The sequence below is a fragment of the Nomascus leucogenys genome, chromosome 7b (assembly GCF_006542625.1).
Source record: "Nomascus leucogenys isolate Asia chromosome 7b, Asia_NLE_v1, whole genome shotgun sequence".
Classification (NCBI taxonomy): Eukaryota; Metazoa; Chordata; class Mammalia; order Primates; family Hylobatidae; genus Nomascus; species Nomascus leucogenys.
Window position 1 is genome coordinate 38,828,916 of NC_044387.1, and position 4,538 is coordinate 38,833,453.

At 46.9% G+C, this 4,538-nt stretch overlaps 1 pseudogene; it reads right to left on the reverse strand.

The window, feature by feature from the left end:
- Positions 1-472: 472 nt before the first annotated feature.
- Positions 473-1,908, reverse strand: LOC100598595 (annotated as a pseudogene).
- Between the last annotated feature and the right edge of the window lie 2,630 nt (positions 1,909-4,538).

The following is a 4,538-nucleotide window of genomic DNA, read 5'->3' on the forward strand; positions in this document are numbered from 1 at the left end:
TCAGCCGTCGGGTGGCGGTGGCGCTCTCTGCTGGCCCATCGCATGGCCCAGGCGGTTCCTGGACAAGGCACATGTGGCTTTGGCCTGGATGGTGGAGGCCTTGAAGGGACCTCGGGGCAAAGGAAGAGACTGGGTGTGCTGAGGCATCCCCAGGGCATGGAAGGGACGGTTGTGCTGTGGGAATCCACTGGCCCCTCCACTGTGGTTAAAAAAGCACAACACATCACACATATTTACCAGACCAGAAGCGCTGGCCCCAAGTCTCCCCAACCCCAACCTGGTCGGGGGAACCTGGCCAACCCACAAAAAGAGAGAGGAGAGAGCCTGCCCCAGCCCCTCCCTGCCCACCCAGCCACCCCGGAGAACTGCAGAGAGTGCTTTGCATAGATGGAGTGGAGGAACGGGACTGTGGGGCTGCCCCGGCCCCTCCTGGAGGCCGTGGGGGGTGTTGGGTCCGGGTCTCTCTGGGGCCTCACAGATTGCTCTCTCCATACAGGGCCGTGGAGGAGGACTTGTAGTCGAGGGCGCCCGGCACGGCCTCAGGGCCCTGGTAGGGCACCATGCAGGCGATACAGTACTCGGCCTGGTTGGGGGGCAGCTCTCTTTGCAGCTCCTCAGCTATGATGAAGTTCTTGTCCCCTGCCAGGACCTTGAAGGAGGCGATGACCTGGTCGGCCGTGTCCGTGTCGGTGGTCTCCCGCGACATGAAGTCAATGAAGCCTTGGAAGGTCACAAGGCCGCTGCGGTCGGGGTCGACAAGCCTCATGATGCAGTTGAACTCGGCCTCACCCTGCCGGTCATTCTCCACGTAATAGCCCAGGCTGATGAGGCAGGCCTTGAAACCCTCAGGCCCCAGCGCCCCACCATGATCCTTGTCGAAGTGGTTGAAGGACGCCCAAGAACTCCTGCATCTGCTCCTGGCTGATGCCCTTGGCGTCGGGGGTGAGGATATGGTTCTCTACCTCGTTGACGGTTGGGGCAATGGTGGTGAGCAGCTGCTCCCAGCCCACGCGGATGTGCTCCATGGTGTGCTTGTTGTTGAAGATGAAGGCCTCCTGGATGAGCTGGTGCTGCTGCTCCAGCAGGTCCAGGTTGGGCTTATAGTCCACGATGCTGCGTTCACACTGCTTCAGGTGGCTCAGCTGGTCCTCCAGGGTCCCGTTCATCTCAGTGGAGATGCGCCCAATCTCCTCCATCTTGGTCTGGATCCAGGGCCCCACGACGCTGGCCTGGCTGGCAAACTGGCGGCGCAGGTGCTCGTTGGACTGCTGCTTGCTCTGCTCCTCCAGGAGGGCGTGGTGCCGTTTTGGCACCAGCTGCTGCAACTTCTCCCACTTGGAGTTGATGATCTGTGGGGTGACGGTGGTGTAGGGGTTGCTGCCCGACAGCTTGATGTGGTTGCGCTCAGTGATCCTCTGGGCCTCCTTGTGGATGGCCAGGATGGCCCCGTGCTCCCTGTGGGCGTCCGGCAGGGTGGACTTGAACTGGTCGTGGGCTGCGATCAGGCCCTCAATCTCCTTGATGGTGTGGACGATGAACATGTCCTGGAGGTCCTCCATGGCGCTCTCCATCCAGTTGTTGAAGGGGGCCACGCACTTGGCATACTCCAGGTGCAGCTAGCTGGTCGATGGCCTCCAGCTGCTTCTCTGTTTTCTCCAGGGCTTCCCTGCGACTGTTGGTCAGAGAGCCGAGGGCGTCCCACTGGTCCCAGATCTTCTGGCACCGGGTGTTGACATTGTGGAAGTCGTAGTAATCCAGCTCGTTGAGCTCCTGGGCAATGGCTGCGATCTGCTCCAGGCGGTCCTGGTGCGCAGCCAGGTCGCTCTCGAAGGCCTAGTGCCTGCGAATGAGGGCTTTGATGTCCGACAGCATGGCAGTCTCATAGTCCTGGTGCTCCAGCATGGCTTCCTTCCCCTGGGACCCAGGCCAAGGGACAGCTGGAGTGGGGACAAGGGGTCGCTGGGGGCTGGTCGTATTCCCAGGAAATCAAGTCCCTCAGAGAAGCATCCACCAGATAAGATTAGACAGTTGCCTTTTTCAGGAAATTTCTAAGAAGACTACAGACAATTTTAGAATTTGGGACAAAAATGAAGTGACAGTTTTTTTACTCTAATGCTTTGATAAAAAAATTAATCATCATCCTCATTATAATCATCAAGTTCTTAATAATGGGAATTGGAAAATAATAGGACAAGATAGATAATCACAGCAAAATGTCAATACCACATTAAAAGGAAACTCATATAAAGTACCCTTAAAGGGGAATTGCTTGAAAAGCAATGATGGCCGGGCCTGGTGGCTCACGCTTGTAATCCCAGCACTTTGGGAGGCCGAGGCAGGCGGATCACGAGGTCAGGAGATCGAGACCACGGTGAAACCCCGTCTCTACTAAAAATACAAAAAATTAGCCAGGCGTGGTGGCGGGCGCCTGTAGTCCCAGCTACTCGGAGAGGCTGAGGCAGGAGAATGGCGTGAACCCGGGAGGTGGGGCTTGCAGTGAGCCAAGACTGCGCCACTGCACTCCAGCCTGGGCGACAGAGCAAGACTCCGTCTCAAAAAAAAAAAAAAAAAAAAAAAAGGAAAAGCAATGATAATTTACAGAGAAAAGGAAAAATCTATTTATTTAATTATAAATGCTTCCTTTAAGAAAACCATAGTAGATTAATCAGAGGAATACCTTTTCAATGGTCTGTTATTGGCCTATCAAGGTTAATTTCCTTTATGTTTGTGCTTACCACAGGTTATTGCTCTGTTATCTCATTCACAGCAGAACTCACAAAGGGATTAGCTTTCTCACAATCAAAGTGCTATGAGCAACGTAGTTTCTCATTTGTTTCCTGATTCTCTTAATACTGGTATGGTTCCTAATACAATGTCAAAATAATGGACTACTGGCACTATTTCAATAAATATAGATTCTAAAAATGTAAACTACATTTATGGTTGTGAAAAACATGTTAACTTGTGTTGCTTCTGATTCCAAATATTTTCCTTTCAAGAGTAATTGAAGAAAAACTAGGGCATCTAAAAAAGAACAAAGACATTAGTGAAAATGGCAGAGTAGATAGCTCCAAGAGCTTGTCTCTCCACAGCATCATCAAAAAATCAAGCAAAACCTGTGAGAATCAACTTCTTTTACAGAAAGCTTTCATTTATATTGTTTTAAATGTCAAAATTAATTTATATATAAGCATTAGATATACAATCATATTTTCTTTTGACACCATAGTATTTGAAGAGAATCATGGTTTAAAATTAAGGAATAGAATACAGTTGATACAATACAGGTGTATTAGTCAGGCTAATACATAATTCACATGACAAAATCCTATAAAGTAGGTGGCTTAAAGAGAAATTTATTTTCTGATAGTTCTGGAGGCTGGAAATCAAAGATCATGGTGCCAGCCTGGTGGAAATTCTGTTGAAATCTGTCTTTCTGGCTTGCAAACAGTTGCCTTCTTGCTCTGTCTTCATGTGACAGAGAAAGAGATAACACTCTGATGTCCCTTCTTGTAGGTGCAATAATTCTATCTTATCCGTATCCCACCTTATGACCTCATGTAGCCTTAACTGCCTCCTTCTTGAAGGCCCTATCTCCAAATCTAGTCACATCACTGATGAGAATTCCAACATATGGATTTGTGGGTAAGGGGAGGACACATTCAATTTACAGCAATAAGATTGCTATTTATTCCAATAATAATTTTGCAATGGAAAGCCAAAAATCTACATATCAGTCACACACCAAATTTTGAAGAAGCCTAATATGATCTTTAATAATTTAACAGCACTGTCCTCCAAAACAGCACCCCACTCTTGTCCCTTTGTTGCACCGTTTTTTGTTTTTGTTATATTTGTGACCCTGGCCACCTATATTAGGTCCCAAAGCATCTTCTTTGAATACCTTCCTTATCTCAGGACTAAGAATCAACCTTCCTAGTCAATGATCCAGTGAATGAGAATTTTAAATGTATTAACTCAATCTAGCAAGCTTTATCTTGTTAAAAAATCACTGACTCCTTTGTTCTCTCATTGGGTCTTCCCATTATCTGAAACAAACATGAAGCCAGAGGAAAGATGGGTTTGTTCATTTATTTCAATAGGTTCGTTTTTAAAAGAAGGAGCTAGGTGAAGCACAATATAGAATGACTCTGGAAAAAATGGAATCTAACTGACACTACTGGCACCACTATGTACTCATAACATTAAATAATTTAGGGATTGGAAGTAAGTTATGATAGAATTTGTGGAAGATAAATCATTTGAATAATGATAGTATTAGTGAAGTTTTAATTTCACCTTCCTTCTACCACTTCTATTATTACACAAAGCCAGTAAATATATCTTGACATGAAATCTATTAATCAATTGAAGATCCTCCTTAAGCCATACAAGATTAGTGTTAAACTTTTAAATAGATCATTTTAATCCAACTTACCCTGATTAGCCATGAAGAAAAAAGTGAAGAGAATTCTTTCTGACAAAAAAAAAAAAAAGTCATTTTAAAATACAGGAACATTAACTTCAGATACTTAAAC